This window comes from Pseudophryne corroboree, chromosome 1 (assembly GCF_028390025.1).
Source record: "Pseudophryne corroboree isolate aPseCor3 chromosome 1, aPseCor3.hap2, whole genome shotgun sequence".
NCBI classification, from domain to species: Eukaryota; Metazoa; Chordata; class Amphibia; order Anura; family Myobatrachidae; genus Pseudophryne; species Pseudophryne corroboree.
In genome coordinates, this window is record NC_086444.1 from 1,089,013,128 (window position 1) to 1,089,031,474 (window position 18,347).

Sequence of the window (18,347 nt, forward strand, 5' to 3'; positions counted from 1 at the left end):
CACTTTTGACTTCAGGAATTTTTGGTTTTTATTGCTGATCAAAAAAACCTGTTTGGACAGAAATCACTTTCATCTGATGCCTAGAAGAAATAACATTAATTATAGCAAACACAGCAAAAAGAATTCAGCGGATGCTCATTAATTTGGAACTTTATGTAATGCTGCATTCACACAGCAAATGCCAGGTCCTACCCGGTAAGACAAACGTGTACTTACCGGGTGGGATCCGGCATTTGCGCTCCGTTGCAGGCTTCCCGACCCGGCAATATACCGGGTCGGTTGCCATGACAACGGAGGCCGCAGCAGCAGCAGCAGGGGCGGGGGTGGAGGCGGCGTCGGGAGATGAGCTCATCTCCAGCGCCGCCTCTCCCTATCTTGTGAATGGGAACCGTGTCGCATCGACACGGCTCCCATTCACACCGCACCTGACCCGGTAATCAACCCGGGTAAAACCCTTCTTTTTTACCGGGTTGATTTACCGGGTCAGGCGACCCGCTAAATCGGCCAGTGTGCTTTCACATCGCACACTGACCCGGTTCGACACGGCAATATGCCGTGTCGGTACCGGGTTATTTGTGCGATGTGAAAGGGGTATAAGTCACAAAGGACTGGCAATTTTGGCTCATGATCACGTTATGTAGCAATAGCTTAATATTGCAGTGCTTCTCAAATCCAGTCCTTGGGACAGACTAATCGTGCATGTTTTTTCATATGTCCTTGTTGAGCACAAGTGTATTCCTTACTGACTGACCCATTTAAAGGATCCAAAAAAATAACATGTAAGGCTACTCAGTGTTTGAGACCGCCGTCCCCATTATACTCAGTGGGACCCTACCAACCAAGCTCCAAAAACTTAGTATAGCTTTTCGGTGCTTGGCCCCAAAGCCAGATGGCAGTAGTCACTTTATGCCTATGGAGGGATCTGCATCTAATTGCTATGGGAATGGATACACTGCACATGACCAGCATCAGTAACTGTGATGGAGTCTTCTGAAAATCTGAATGACTCTTCTTTTGTTCCTGGAATGTACTCTTAATCATTATCAAAACAGAAACTTTAATACTGTACACAGTTTGTGAAAACTGTTAAAAATGGTAACACCAGTCAAGTTCAAGATTATTAATTATGGCATTGGTGTAACTATTCCTACATAATCCCCATCAGAGCCGGTATTACCATTAGGCAGCTGCCTAGGGTGCAGACGCCACAGGGTTTGCCTACTATTTATTTTATTAACCTGATGCCACAGGGTATGCCTATTATTTATTTAGCTTATTAAGATCGATCGAATCGGTGTGTCGAGGATGCAGTCAACCTGGGCCTGCATTATATTCTACAGCACCTAGACATTCTCGGTACCTACGAGAGGGTGCTGTTTGTTGATTTCAGCCCGGCCTTCAATACAATCGTCCCCAGCATCCTCCACCCCAAATTACTTCGCCTAGGGGTCCCAGAAGCTACCTGTTCCTGGATAGTAGACTTCCTGACAGATAGAACACAGGTGGTGAAAGCGGGGGAATTCACCTCTCAAGCGTGGTCCATTAGTACAGGGGTCCCTCAGGGCTGTGTCCTCTCACCCCTGGTCTTCTCCCTGTACACAAATGACTGCACCTCAGAGGTGCAATCAGTAAAGATCATCAAATTACCTGACTACACCACCGTCATCGGCCTAATCAAGGACGGGGACGAATCGGCCTATAGACAGGAAGTAGGGTTGGCCCAGTAGTGCACCAACAACAACCTTGCGCTCAACCCCCTCAAAACTGTCGAGATGATAGTGGACTTCAGGAAGAAGTCAGCTAGTGCACCTCCACTAACGATTGCCGACAGTGTGGTATCGCTAGTGGACTCCTTCAAGTTTCTAGGGACCACAATCTCCCAGGACCTTAAATGGGGGTCCAATGCTGACGCCACTGTCGGGAAAGACAGCAGAGGTTGTTCTTCCTCAGGCATCTAAGGAAGTTCAACATCCCACAGAAGCTTTTGCTCCTCTTCTACTCCACAATTGTGGAGTCTTTACTGTGCTCCTCGATACTGGTATGGTACAGCTCCGCCAGCACAAGGGACAGATGCAGGCTCCAAAAGGTGGTCAGAACTACAGAGAAGATCGGGGCCGACCTTCCCTCAGTCCAGGACCTGTACCTGTCCAGAGCTAAAAAGTGGGCAACGAAGATAGTAAAGGTCCAGCTACACCCCGGCCACAGCATGTTTAACTTGCTTGCTTCAGGCAGGCGTTACAGAGCCGTCCCCGCCAGGTCCACCAGAAGCCTCATGAGTTTCTTTACACAAGCGGTCCGCCTGCTGAACTCCTGAACATTGACTGACTAGACATACATTTAACCAACTTGTGTCCCTACAGTACTCCTATCTGTATGACTTTACCCCCCACCCCCCACCTGCTTATCTGTTACCTACTTGGCTGTTGTATAGCAAACCGAAGACAAATTCCTAGTATACATACAGTAAGTATACCTGGCCAATAAAGCAGATTCTAATTCTAATATAGCGCACACATTCTGCAGCGCTTTATAGAGAATATTTGGCCATTCACATCAGTCCCTGCCCCAGAGGAGGTTACAATCTATATTCCCTACCACATGTACACGCATTCATGCAAGGGTTGTGGCTCGCTATGCTCGTCATGCTTCGGGCAAGTTACCGTTCCCAACTGTAGTCCACGTAGATCGCAAAGTATGAAAAAGCAAAAAAAAAAAAAAAAATGTGAAAAACCTCATGTCGACCTTTTCCCATGTCGACCTAGTACATGTCGACCTATTGACCATGGAGACCTAATGCATGTCAACCAATAGTGGTCGACGTAATGACAGTATCCCAAATCAGTTGGGAGCCAATTAACTTATCAGTAAATTTTTGGGTTGTGGGAAGAAACAGGAGTACCTGGTGGAAACCCACGCTAGCACGGTGAGAACATACAAACTCCACACAGTTAAGCCATGGGTGGACTCTAACCCATGACCTCAGTGCTGTGAGGCAAGAATGCTAACTATTACACCATCCGTACTGCCAAAATTAAGGATGCCTCTTCCTCAGCTGTAGCACATACACCGCCCCCCCCCCCCCCTCCGCTGCCCATTTAGACCCACCTTCACCCACCCCGACCCTATCCATCATGATGGACATTGGAGTGGGAAGGCAATGGAGCAGCTCACATCTCCCACCATTCAGCTGTGCAGAGGCACCACACCTCATGCACAACTCATGCACAGTGGTCCCACCTCATTCACCAGCAGCACGGGACCTGCTCCACGAGCTTGCAATTAGCAACAGCGTGGCATTGGTGACAAAATCAGCACCAGGTAAGTGGAGCTGGGGGCGGCTTAGATTATTCAGGAAAGTTAATAAGTATAAGAGGCGAGCTATGTGAGTTTTTGTGAGTGTGTGATGGTGTTAATGTAATATAGATAAGATGAATTGTTTCATATTTTATTGGTGGTTAAGAAGGGGTTCTTTTGATTAGATTGAGCGGGTAAGTGACTAGAAGTGTAATTAATTCATGATTTGAAGATTAATGATTGGTATGTATTAGGGAGCTCATGATTATAATGCTGAACGGGGTTACAACAATGATACTGAATGTGAATGATTTTTGGGAAGGATTATTTATTAGTAGGGTAGCATAGCTGTCAAAAAAATCTCTATGTATTGTATGGAGGTCACAAAAATGCTCTTTGTATTGTACAGCTGTCATTTATTGAATGCCACTTACCAAAATTATTTCCATATTTATTGAATGGCAGTCACAAAAGCTCTCAGTATTGTTTGGTGGTCACAAAAAAAGCTCTCCGTATTTATCGTATGGCAGACACAAAAATTCTCAGTATTGTATGGTGGTTACACAAATTCTCTCAGTATTTATTATATTTGGATATAACTTTGGTCTGTTTGCATATCACTTCCCTAAAATAATAATCTTGATCTAAAATAATCCATATGGCATTTAAAAAAAACAAAAAAACACAGCTTGCAAAGAACAGACAATTCATGAGGAGCACACAGCGCAAAAGGAGATAATCTCCATGTACATGTAGTACCCACAAGAATATGGTCAGTCTGCCTAATAAATAGTGTAATATCTACTTATCAATGATTGGTTGAGCAATATGCGACCTAGCTCCTCATTGGCTGTTCAGTTATAAAGTAGACCAGCTCTCTCAGGGAATATACACTGCTCAAAAAAATAAAGGAACACTAAAATAACACATCCTAGATCTGAATTAATGAAATATTCTTATTAAATACTTTGTTCTTTACATAGTTGAATGTGCTGACAACAAAATCATGCAAAAATTATCAATGGAAATCAAATTTATTACCCCATGGAGGTCTGGATTTGGAGTCACACTCAAAATTAAAGTGGAAAAACACACTACAGGCTGATCCAACTTTGATGTAATGTCCTTAAAACAAGTCAAAATGAGGCTCAGTAGTGTGTGTGGCCTCCACGTGCCTGTATGACCTCTCTACAACGCCTGGGCATGCTCCTGATGAGGTGGCGGATGGTCTCCTGAGGGATCTCCTCCCAGACCTGGACTAAAGCATCCGCCAACTCCTGGACAGTCTGTGGTGCAACGTGGCGTTGGTGGGTGGAGCGAGACATGATGTCCCAGATCTGCTCAATTGGATTCAGGTCTGGGGAACGGGAGGGCCAGTCCATAGCATCAATGCCTTCGTCTTGCAGGAACTGCTGACACACTCCAGCCACATGAGGTCTAGCATTGTCTTGCATTAGGAGGAACCCAGGGCCAACTGCACCAGCATATGATCTCACAAGGGGTCTGAGGATCTCATTTCGGTACCTAATGGCAGTCAGGCTACCTCTGGCGAGCACATGGAGGGCTGTGCGGCCCCCAAAGAAATGTCACCCCACACCATTACTGACCCACTGCCAAACCGGTCATGCTGGAGGATGTTACAGGCAGCAAAACGTTCTCCTTGGCGTCTCCAGACTCTGTCACATGTGCTCAGCGAGAACCTGCTTTCATCTGTGAAGAGCACAGGGCGCCAGTGGCGAATTTGCCAATCTTGGTGTTCTCTGGCAAATGCCAAACGTCCTGCACGGTATTGGGCTGTAAGCAGAACCCCCACCTGTGGACGTCGGGCCCTCATACCACCCTCATGGAGTCTGTTTCTAATCGTTTGAGTAGACACATGCACATTTGTGGCTTGCTGGAGGTCATTTTGCAGGGCTCCGGCAGTGCTCCTCCTGTTCCTCCTTGCACAAAGGCGGAGGTAGCAGTCGTGCTGCTGGTTTGTTGCCCTCCTATGGCCTCCTCCACGTCTCCTGATGTACTGGCCTGTCTCCTGGTAGTGCCTCCATGCTCTGGACACTACGCTGACAGACACAGCAAACCTTCTTGCAACAGCTCGCATTGATGTGCCACCTGGAGAACAACTCCTTTATTGGGGGTGTCTTGCTAATTGCCTATAATTTCCACCTGTTGTCTATTCCATTTGCACAACAGCATGTGAAATTGATTGTCAATCAGTGTTGCTTCCTAAGTGGACAGTTTGATTTCACAGAAGTGCGATTGACTTGGAGTTACATTGTGTTGTTTAAGTGTTCCCTTTATTTTTTTGAGCAGTGTATATGCGTGACCAGCAGCTGGTATGCTGGCGGTAAGAAGACAGACAGCGGCATCCCGATGGTGACAGGAGTTTGGAAAGTATACTCACCCTCACTCCCTAACCATCCCCCTCACAGGGGATCCGGTCTTTAGGTCGACAGTAAGTAGGTCGGCACTGTCTAGGTCAACCACTATTGGTCCACAGTAAGTAGGTCAACAGGGACTCTAGGTCAACATGTTCTAGGTCGACATGAGTTTCACATTTTTAGAACTTTTTCATACTTTAAGCTCCACGTGAACTACAATTGGGAACGGTAACCTGTGCCGAGCGCAGTAGTAGCGGAACGAAGCATCTCGCGAGCCATGCGACAGGACACGGTGCACTAATTGGAGTTTCCAGTCACTGTATGGAGAAAACAACAAAAAATTACAAAAATATCATGTTGACCTTTTTCTTGTCGACCTAGAAACCATGTCGACCAATAGTGGTTGACCTAGACAGTATCGACCTAAGTCTTATCTACCTAACATACCACATCCTCGCAGCCTTACCCTAACACTTCCCAGTGATGCCTAAACCTAACTCCCCTCCCCTCCATGCAGCCTAACCCTGACCCTCTCCAGTGGTGACAAAACCTAACCCCCCCCACCCCTACACACACACAAGCCGCGGTCTAACCCCAACAGTCTCGGCATACTTGTGATTGAAATGCTGACTGTTGGGATTCCGGAGCAGTGTGTCGGGATTTCGACTGCCTGCATCATGAACGCATAGCCTCTCATCAGGTGCTCCTAGGGAGTAGTCTATTCCACATTAGCAGAATTTTTTGTTTTCTTTTAATTCCCAAATGGACTACTTTAGAAACAGGAGTGATGAAGATCATAAGTACTTAGCAGAGAGACAGCATTCACTTTCAAATCACTGGGCCTTTTTTTTTTTATACCAATAGTGGCGAAATTAATTAATCACCAGGTGCACTAATAATTACATTGGAGTCACTACTTAGCTTTCTATTATTAAATAGTAGAACAAATAATTACCCAGGTACTCTGTGGCAATTCGCATTGGGCTGGCACGATTTCTGTGCATGTAGGGGCATGATTGTTTTTTTGCAATAGTCCATGCAGAGGAAAGGTCCCAATACCACATTTTTACCCCTTTTTCCTTATTGTGCAGCAGCGGGCAGTTGAACAATGGAAGTGGAAAAAACCAGAAACTTTCTATTAAAGTCCAGTAGTAGATGTACAAAACAGCAGTTTCTGGTATGGTTTGTAAACCACCAAATATCAGATACAGTTTGACTTTTCAACATCTAAAACAGTACAGTAAATCGTGCAGTTTTATGCTAAAAACCATATGCAACATTCGATGGTTTACAAATCTACCCCTATGGACTTTAGATTCAAGTCTTGTAGGAGAATTTTAGATATTCTAAAAGAAGTCCTGGGTAAACTGTGGAGGTTTTCTGGTTATCAGTAAAAAATAAGATTTTAAACCTACCGGTAAATCTATTTCTCCTAGTCCGTAGAGGATGCTGGGGACTCCGTAAGGACCATGGGGTATAGACGGGCTCCGCAGGAGATAGGGCACCTAAAAGAACTTTGACTATGGGTGTGCACTGGCTCCTCCCTCTATGCCCCTCCTCCAGACCTCAGTTAGAGAACTGTGCCCAGAGGAGATGGACACTACAAGGCAGGATTTGGAAATCCAAAGGCAAGATTCATACCAGCCCACACCAATCATACCATGTAACCTGGATCATACATAACCAGTTACCCGTATGAACAAAAAACAGCAACGGTCCAAGACCGATTCCAACTGTCACATAACCCTTATGTAATCAACAACTATATACAAGTCTTGCAGAGTTTCCGCACTGGGACGGGCGCCCAGCATCCTCTACGGACTAGGAGAAATAGATTTACCGGTAGGTTTAAAATCTTATTTTCTCTTACGTCCTAGAGGATGCTGGGGACTCCGTAAGGACCATGGGGTTTATACCAAAGCATCCAATCCGGAGGGAGAGTGCGTATGACTCTGCAGCACCGACTGAGCAAACGCTAGGTCCTCATTAGTCAGGGTATCAAACTTGTAGAATTTAGCAAAAGTGTTTGACCCAGACCAAGTCGCCGCTCGGCAAAGTTGTAATGCCGAGACGCCTCGGGCAGCCGTCCAAGAAGAGCCTACCTTCCTAGTGGAATGGGCCTTAACCGAATTTTGTACCGGCAATCCAGCCGTAGAGTGAGCCTGCTGAATCGTATTATAGATCCAGCGAGCAATAGTCTGATTCGAAGCAGGTGCGCCAATATTATTGGCCGCATACAGGACAAACAGGGCCTCTGTTTTCCTAATTCCAGCCGTCCTGGCTACATAAATCTTTAAGGCCCTGACCACGTCCAGGGATCTGGAATCCTTCAGGTCACTTGTAGCCACAGGCACCACAATAGAAATTTCAACTCAACCTTGTTAAGCGGTTCAAACCAGTGTGATTTTAGGAACTGCAACACCACGTTGAGGTCCCATGGTGCCACTGGAGGCACAAAAGGGAGGTGGATGTGCAGCACTCCCATTACAAACGTCTGGACTTCTGGAAGAGAAGCCAATTCCTTCTGGAAGAAAATAGAGAGGGCCGAAATCTGCACCTTAACAGAGCCTAATTTCAGCCCCATATCCACTCCTGTTTGTAGGAAGTGGAGAAAACGACCCAGATGAAAATCTTCCATAGGTGCATTCTTGGTCTCACACCAAGACACATACTTTCGCCAGATACGGTGATAATGCTTAACCGTCACCTCCTTCCTAGCCTTTATTAAAGTAGGGATGACCTCTTCCGGAATTCCCTTTTTTGCTAGGATCGGCGTTCAACCGCCATGCCGTCAAACGTAACCGCGGTAAGTCTTGAAATACACAGGGCCCCTGTTACAACAGGTCTTCCCTCAGCGGAAGAGGCCAGGGATCTCCTGTGAGCATCTCTTGTAGATCTGAGTACCAGGCCCTTCGAGGCCAGTCTGGGACAACGAGTATCGTCTGTACTCTTCTTCGTATTATGATCCTCAACACTTTTGTGACGAGAGGAAGAGGAGTAAACACGTAGACCAATTTGAACACCCACGGTGTTATCAGAGCGTCTACTGCTACTGCCTGAGGGTCCCGAGACCTGGCACAATACCTCCGAAGTTTTTTGTTGAGGCGTGACGCCATCATGTCTATTTGAGGAGTTCCGCAAAGACGTATTATGTCTGCAAAGACTTCTTGATGAAGTCCCCACTCTCCTGGATGGAGATCGTGTCTGCTGAGGAAGTCTGCTTCCCAGTTGTCCACTCCCGGAATGAAGACAGCCGACAGACCGCTCACGTGATTTTCCGCCCAGTGAAGAATCCTGGTGGCTTCCGCCATCGCGACTCTGCTTCTTGTCCCGCCTTGGCGGTTCACATGAGTCACTGCTGTGACATTGTCTGACTGAATAAGAACCGGTAGGTTTCGAAGAAGACTCTCCGCTTGTCGAAGGCCGTTGTATATGGCCCTGAGTTCCAACACTTTGATGTGTAGACATGACTCCTGGTCTGACCAAAGTCCCTGAAAATTTCTTCCTTGTGTGACTGCTCCCCATCCTCGGAGGCTCGCGTCCGTGGTAACCAGGATCCAATCCTGAATTCCGAATCTGCGACCCTCCAGTAGGTGAGCACTTTGCAACCACCACAGGAGAGACACCCTGGCCCCTGGGGACAGAGTAATTTTTCGATGTAAGTGTAGATGGGACCCGGACCACTTGTCCAGAAGGTCCCATTGAAAAGTCCTTGCATGGAACTTTCCGAATGGAATGGCCTCGTAGGCCGCCACCATCTTTCCCAGAACTCGAGTGCACTGGTGAACAGACACCCTTTTCGGTTTCAGCAGGTCTCTGACCATGTTTTAGATGTCCTGGGCTTTCTCCATTGGAAGGAAGACCTCCATTTGTTCCCTATCCAGTATCATACCTAGGAACGGTAGTCGAGTTGTCGGAATCAACTGTGACTTCGGTAAATTTAGAATCCAACCGTGTTGCTGGAGCACTTTCAGAGAGAGCGCCACACTGCTCAGCAATTTCTCCCTTGATCTCACTTTTATCAGGAGATCGTCCAAGTATGGGATAATTGTGACTCCATGCTTGCGCAGGACCACCATCATTTCCGCCATTATCTTGGTGAAAATCCTTGGGGCCGTGGAAAGTCCAAACGGCAACGTCTGAAATTGGTAATGACAATCCTGTACAGCGAATCTCAGGAATTCTTGATGGGGGGGGGGGATATATGGGGACATGAAGGTACGCATCCTTTATGTCCAGAGACACCATAAACTCCCCCTCCTCCATATTGGCTATTATCGCACTGAGCGATTCCATTTTGAATTTGAATCTTTTTATGTACAGGTTTAGGGATTTCAGATTCAAGATAGGTCTGACCGAACCGTCCGGTTTCGGGACCACAAAAAGGGTTGAATAGTAACCTCTTCCCTGCTGGTTCATGGGAACCCTGATTATCACTTGCTGTATACACAGCGTTTGAATTGCAGCTAACACTACATCCCGATCCGACGTGGAAACTGGTAGGGCCGACTTGAAAAATCGGCGCGGGGGTACCTCTTCGAATTCCAGTTTGTAACCCTGGGAAACTATTTCTAACACCCAGGGATTCAGGTCTGAGCTGACCCGGACCTGGCTGAAAAGTCGAAGACGTGCGCCCACCGGTGCGGCCTCCCTCAGGGGAGTCCCGGCATCATGCTGTGGGTTTTGGAGTAGCCGGGGAGGATTTTTGTTCCTGGGCGCCTGCCGAAGCAGGTGCTCTTTTGCCTCTGCCCTTACCTCTGGCAAGGAAGGAGGATCCCCGACCTCTTCTGGACTTGTGCGACATTTTCTTTTGCTGTTGGGGAATATATGATAAAAAATTTGATTTACCTGCTGTAGCTGTGGAAACCAGGTCCGTCAGCCCATCCCCAAACAATACATCACCCTTATAGGGTAGTACTTCCATATGCTTTTTGGAATCCGCATCACCCGTCCATTGGCGAGTCCATAAGGATCGTCTCGATGAGATCGACATGGCATTGGCCCTAGAAGCCAGCAATCCAATGTCTCTTTGAGCATCCCTCATAAATAAGACTGCGTCTTTTATATGGCCTAGAGTTAAGAATATAGTATCCTTATCCATATTTTCAAAATTATCTGTCAGCTCATCTGCCCAAGCTGCAACTGCGCTACAAACCCATGCCGACGCAATCGTCGGTCGTAGTACAGCACCCGTATGAGAATAAATACACTTTAAGGTAGTTTCTTGCCTGCGATCTGCAGGGTCCTTAAGGGCAGCTGTGTCAGGAGACGGTAGCGCCACCTTCTTGGACAAGCGCGTCAGTGCCTTGTCCACAGTGAGGGGTGATTCCCAAATCTCCCTGTCCTGTTTAGGGAAGCGGTATGCCATATAAATTCTTTTGGGGATCTGCGGCCTCTTCTCCGGAGTCTCCCAAGCTTTAATAAAGAATTCATTTAATTCATTAGATGTGGGAAAATTAATAGTCTGTTTCTTTTCCTTAAACATGTGTACCCTTGTGTCGGGGACCGAGGGTTCATCCTCAATATGCAAGACATCCCTAATAGCCACAATCATACACTGAATAGTTTTAGTCACCCTAGGGTGCAATTTTACTTCGTCATAGTCGACACTGGAATCAGAGTCCATGTCGGTAGTAGTGTCTTGTGTTAAGGGACGTTTTTGAGACCCCGACGGGCCCTGTGAATCGGTCCAATCCGAGGATTGACCCCCTGATGTTCCCCTTAATTCAGCCTTATCAAGTTTCATGTAAAGATGTCACACTTGCATTTAACCTATGCCACATGCTCATCCAATCCTGAGTCGGCACCAGCGACGGGGACACACCACTCATTTGCTCCACCTCCTCCTTGGAGAAGCCTTCCGCTTCAGACATGTCGACACACACTTACCAACACCCCACACACACAGGGAGTTACCTATAAGGGGACAAAACCCCAACCAGGCCCTTAGGGGAGACAGAGAGAGAGAATGCCAGCACACACCCAGCGCCCAAACACTGGAATATATGACCAGATAGCGCTTTTATATATTTATAATGTTAATCTCCACTCACTGCGTCGCCAATGTGCCCCCCTCCTCTTTTTTTCCAGCCTGTGAAGCTCAGCAGGGGAGAGAACAGGGAGCCAGCGTTTTCTCATGCAGCCTCTGTGGAGAAAATGGCGCTGGTTAGTGCCGAGGATCAAGCCCCGCCCACCCGACGGCGGGCTTCGGTCCCCTCATGATATTGTAAGAAAATGGCGGGGGTAAGGGGATTTACTGTCCCACAGCCTAATCCAACATATTTATGCCCAAATAGAGGTTTATTGCTACCCAGGGCGCCCCCCCCTGCGCCCTGCACCCTACAGTGCCTCTTGTGTGTGTGTGTCTGGGAGCAATGGCGCACAGCTTACCGCTGCGCGCTTACCTCATGAAGATCTGATGTCTTCTGCCGCCTGAAGTCTTTTCCTCAATACTCACCCGGCTTCTATCTTCGGCATCTGTGAGGAGGACGGCGGCGCGGCTCCGGGACGAACCCCAGGTGAGACCTGTGTTCCGACTCCCTCTGGAGCTAATGGTATCCAGTAGCCTAGAAGCAGTGCCCAACCTTACAAGCCAGCTCTGCTTCTCTCTCCTCAGTCCCACGATGCAGGGAGCCTGTTGCCAACAGGACTGCCTGAAAATAAAAAACCTAACAAAATTCTTTAAAACAGCAAACTCTTGAGAGCTCAATGCTTTGTACCCTTTCTCCTCTGGGCACAGAATCTAACTGAGGTCTGGAGGAGGGGCATAGAGGGAGGAGCCAGTGCACACCCATAGTCAAAGTTCTTTTAGGTGCCCTATCTCCTGCGGAGCCCGTCTATACCCCATGGTCCTTACGGAGTCCCCAGCATCCTCTAGGACGTAAGAGAAATGAGGAAAGTTACTTAATCCCACCACACCAATGCCATTTATGTAAATAGATGCGTCTACCTCCTTAATAAAATGGTTTAATTTGGACCAAAAAATAGAAAAGAAAAAAAAAAAAACATATTGCCATAAGATTCCAAAACTATATGCATGTTTTAGCATATTGACCATCTGTTCTAATAATCACACAAGGAGACACATTGTTGTCACTGAGGATGGAACAGGTAGCAATAAGTAGGATTCCAATTTAGAGTGTTCAGTTTTCAGATAACACATGGAGAACTAGTCTGTAAACATACCACCCCGAATAACATAGAACAATTTATCTACCAATGAAAGTCACGTCCTGCACACTGCTCCTCCGACAGACACAAAGACAAGACTTCTTTGCCCTATTATTCTACATGGACCTTTGAGAAAATGACATCAAATAACGCCTTTCACAATCTCTCCCTCACCACATGGATTTACACAATGAGTAATGCAAAGTAATGGAGTATAATCCAAAGACATACAAGCCTTAGTATGAACTAATGCTGTAGAAACAGATTTATGAGAACATGGTGTTGTGATAACTATACTGAGAATTATTGATACTGATAGGTGCACAGGTTGAGGTTATACAGATTATGCTGGCCGTTTGATTAATAGCAGTGATGTTGCAGACTGAAAATTCAAACAAAAATTCAGCAGTCAGTGACTGTTATCGGAACAGAGGTTGATAAAATGAATAGATGATTTTTAGACATGAGGTTTTGGATTTGTCTGTTCCTAAATGTGAGGATTAGAGGGGTCTGATTCAGGGATGGGCGCAAATCAACACAGTAGTGTGCGGTAACTGCAAATGCTGCAGGCTGTGTGTGTAAATAGACAACCCCTGCAAGCTTCTCTGATCCACTGATGCACACACGAACTGCGTACACGCATCAGATCATCTGCATTAATAACATTGAGTATCTGGGCAGCCCTCAGGTTACTCAGGATGATTGGGGAAGTCACACCGCTGAATCCAGGTTTATGTATATCTCTGAATTAGGCCCTATATGAACACTGACGTTTAGGCAAAACTTGGGGTTCATAAAGATAGAGGTGTTAGTAACTATTGTTGGTGTTTATACACAATCAGTAGTGTTAAATCAGATTATTATTTCCTTTGATCTCCAGACTTTTTGAATCTTATAGTTTTGCTTAATTTTTCATCATGGCAATAGGCAATTGCTAACGATATAAAGTATACATGTAACAACATGTATTGAAAAGGTGTCCATTAAAAACTGGATTTACATTTGGCACACTGCTTTATTGTCCGAGTGCAGTTGTTTTTGCTTTAGCGACTCTGGATGTTTTCCATTTAGAGAGGAACAGGGTATATAACTCTACTGGAAACAGAGTTCCAAAACAACTGTTTTGTCAGTGTGTTCAAATTTGGCCCTTTTGTCACTCGGATGCAGACTGAGGGGTAAATTCTACATCAGAGAATTGGTGAGGTTGCCCACAGCAACCAATCGGATGCTGTCTAATATTTATCTATTGCCTTTTAGCAAATGATAGACAGCATATGATTGGTTGCTTTGGGCTACATCACCAATTCTCTGTTTTACAAGCTTTAGTAAATTTACCCCTAATGCGCTAGGTCACGTTACCCAGGACTTATGAGTACAGAGGAAATTAGATACTCACAGTGACGCTCATAGGTCTGCGGGAAAACTGCAGGGGTAGGCCTTCCTAACTATTGCCTGTAAGGCCACCATGTTGAGGATAATAAGGGCTTACTTACCGTCAACCATGCTGCAGTGGTGACTTGCATAAATCCCCCCTCCCCTCCAAATTACTAGGATGCACACGCCACTGGCTGACCCATTCAGCTACCTTTTTTTAGTCTCCACAGGGATCCCCTCTTATATGACCATATTCCACAGCTACCCCCCTTTAAACCTATAGAAAGCACCTTACTCAATCAGTCCGCAATGCACCTAATTTTCCTCTTAAAAGGTCACTGTTTTGGCCGTTGACAGATGACTGGGACACCGCGTCACAGCGACCGCAGGGGTTCCTGGTGGTTGCCGGGTAATGGACTCCAGCTGGCCGTTGTTTCTTGGTCACGTTTGTTGCCTAGCAGCCGGGACACTGGTTACTACATGTAGCTTCCCAGCTGCATTTAGTTTATCGTTATGGGGGCCGGTCTGCTTTGTGCTCTGTTATTTGTCCCTGACCCTGTTAAGAGGCAGCAAGTCATGTTCCACACTGCCGGAGATATTTCCTGTGTCTTAAGTTTCAAGTTAGTTTTGGAAGCCTGGTCTGCTGGTCCTTGTTCTGTAACAGCTCCTGTTTTACATAGAGTTCCTGAAGGAATTCCTCAGCTAAGTGCCTGTATTATTTAACATAGCTGTAGTTGCTTTAGTTCATGCTGGGTGCTCTGTGCATTTGCTAATTACTGTGGACTCCATCTGTGCCTTGTGGATATCTCAGGATAATTACCACCGCAAAGTCTCAGACTTCTGTGTTAATATTGCATTCTATTCTGTGGCTTTCAACTGTGGTTTATTATTTCATAAATTTACTCTGCAGGTTAAATAAAGATATTGAGTATTTCACCATTCCTGTGGACATTCATTACAAACAGCAGAAACCACCGTTATACTCTTGTGCCAATTCAGTATGGTGTTCAGTATTGTGGTTAACTACTGAGCTCTATTACTCTTATGGTAAACTCCACATCCATTGTCTGCATACTGTAATACTGAATTCCAGCTACAACCTGCTCTAGAGTCCTAAACACATCCAGCATTCAAGGTTATATTCCTGTGAACTGCTTCTTTCATGCCATATTGTGTTACCTGCAGCTACTACTCCAGCCAATAATCCTGCGGTCTCAAGCCTATTGTGTAAGCCCCTACTGCTAGAGGTTTAAGTCCTGGTGGCAGCTTAAGTACCAGTGTGTACATCATATACTAAGGGAACAACAGGGGGCTGTTATAGGCAGAAGACCCTCTCACTGGCTCGAGGGGTCTCACACAATAGTGCTGGAGTTCCCCCAACAGGCACGTAAACAGATTAATCTGCTTTAGCTACACAATGGCTGCCTAGAAGGACCAAGACTGTATATTACAAGAAATTCTTGCCAGAGTCTCCATTCTACCTGCTTTGTTCCCTTTGGGTTACACTATACAAGAGGAGTATTGGACATGCCTTGGTTGTAATAAGAGCTGTTCAGAACACACTACTTTATCCTTCTGGTGAATCAGCTTTGTCCTAATGCAGCCCAGTTTCAAAGGTGACTATAGAGTCTAATGTAGCACTCCCCTCTGCTGAGGTGCCTCCTATCACTCAAAAACTACATTATGCCAGGACTGTGTTGACTGGCTTTATATGAAGCACATCTGTGTTTAAATCTTGTTTACAGCACATTTATTCACTTTAGTTACATCAGCAACTAAACGTTGTATCTAATAGTCATTAGATACAATCTAATAGCAACTAAACTCATTAATCTGCAAAAGTGTAAGGCACAAACACCACAAATGGGATGTCCTATGGAAAGGTTGAGAACCACAGACTGGCAAAAAAACAAAACAGAGGTTAAAACACAATAAGAGAGTCAGGGGGTCCTCATCACAAAGAGCCTACATTCTCTACCCTAAAAGGGATTAAAGTCACAGATTTCCTTGTTGCACTGTTCCGATCTCTGAGCCACATTTCCCCATCATTGACGGTGGAGTAGGGAAGATCACAAACATGACCCCAGACCAACCCAACAGGAGCTATGACCCCCTTGCCAGTATAGTCCTAAAGTAGAACACGAAGCAGACATGTTGACCCATTTTATCTCCAGCCTGGTTCCAACAGTAACAACGTTTTATATAGAAGTTCCCCTACTGGATTGGGTACCTACATGTCTGAATCCTTGGGATGCAGCAATCACCCTGTGGGAACTGACCCTGGGAACTCTAGTTGTCCTGGTGGAGAACATGGGGCAACCTTTATTTTTAACATGCCTGGTTCCCTGCCCTTACCATGACTGGGCCTGGTCTGACAACTGAAAAAGGATCCATTTTCCCTAGCCAAAAATAGACATCAGCATCTACATGATCTCAATAATTTTTGTCAGCATATTATGCTAAATCACCATGGAGAATTGCAGACTATACAGACATAACTGGAGCTCCTTGAGAGACCATACCATGGCAAGAACCCTTACAAAATTGCAGCATAAACTGCCTTCTGATTCACTAGTTTCTGGGGAAGTCAGCTTGCTGCTAATCGCTGCACGGTCTGGCAGTCCCAGAGGGAGGAAACACCTCCCAATGGGACTGCCTGTAGTGTCTGTGACTGGCAGGTAAGACTTCCAATTGGAAGTCACTGCCAGTCACAGTGAAACCAGTGCAGTCTCACAGACTGCATGTGGATTAACCAACAGTGAGCTGAATGGCGGATTTCACCTAGGTAAGGGGTCTGCAGTCCTGTAGCCCATAGGTAAACCCCCATCCCCACTGCTTCTTGGTAATTTTTTATATGGCTGTTCAACTGCGCTCTGCCCTCTCTGTTATCTTGTCAGGACAGACACGTCTGCCTCCCAGGCAATCAATCATTTGGCTGAGTGCGGAGCTTGGTTTGTTAATGTCAGCTGTGTATGCATACAGCCACCCTACAGGTCCACATCAGTGAGTGCCCATGACTAAGTCCTAAATGTGAGGATGCTGGATTGAGGTTTAGCTCTTTTGCCATTCAGCTACAGCTGGGTATCTCTGAGGCAGCTTTATGTTCTCACAAATGGTACCAATTATCTCTATGGGTTCAGAATCACTTAGGCATACAACTGGAAAAGTACAATTGTACTTTATTTTATATGTAAAACACACAGGATAACAATAATACAGGCAATAAAAAAAAAAAAAAAAGACAGGAAGGTCATTGCATAAAAGTTTTCTGAGCAACCCCACATTAAAAGGATATGATCACCGATCCCCTTGGAGAAATGTCCTATGCACCAAGTCACAAGTTTCACTCCCCTGTCAGTGGAACAGATGTCGGATGTCCCTTGTTGCTTTTAGAAAGTATACAAGATACGAATAAAGGCAATGAAGACTTGGAGGCCAAATCAATAACTTGATTCTATATCATCCCAACAAGTGCCACCATCACCAGTATTATCCCAACATAGAACACAGAGCTGATGGTGGAGAACCACTTTTTACCCTAGTATGGTTTGGCTTGAGCGAGGCAGATTTCACTTAAGAATAACCCCACTGGATTGGGTAGCTACATATTACAGAGACCCTTAAGCCTCCCCCAAGTTCTTGAGTTTCAACAGACATTTGGAAGTCTACTGGAGGGAGAATAAAGGGGACACATTTGAATAGTTAGTAAAAATAACCTACTTAACGCTGAGTTAACACATTGTTGTATTTCGTGGGAGGAGAACCTATGGGCTGCCTGGCACTCTTTGCAGACTGCTAATGGTATAACCAGTAAAGTCTGCAGCAAAACAGTGTGTGAAAGACATTAAAAAAAATAAATAAAAAATTGAGAGAAAACACGAGAAGTATACCGGCACACCGACACACGGGTGCGCAGCATACATACGCAGGACACATGAAAAATAAAATGGGTAAACACACGCAAGAGAGTTTTATGCATGGCAGATTGGCATATAAAAATTAATGAGTTCTGATTATACATGTACACAAATGGTTTAGCAGAACTTGAGTACAATGTTATAAAAAAGGTGAGTCTGGATAGTTTGTAGTCAAGATAACTATTTACCAGAACATACACTCAAAAAACACACT

General features: G+C 45.7%; 1 protein-coding gene across 2 annotated transcripts in view; it reads right to left on the reverse strand.

Moving 5' to 3' along the window:
• The window catches only part of LCORL (ligand dependent nuclear receptor corepressor like), a 337,715-nt gene that overhangs the window by 97,301 nt on the left and 222,067 nt on the right, over positions 1-18,347 (reverse strand). The window lies entirely within an intron of this gene.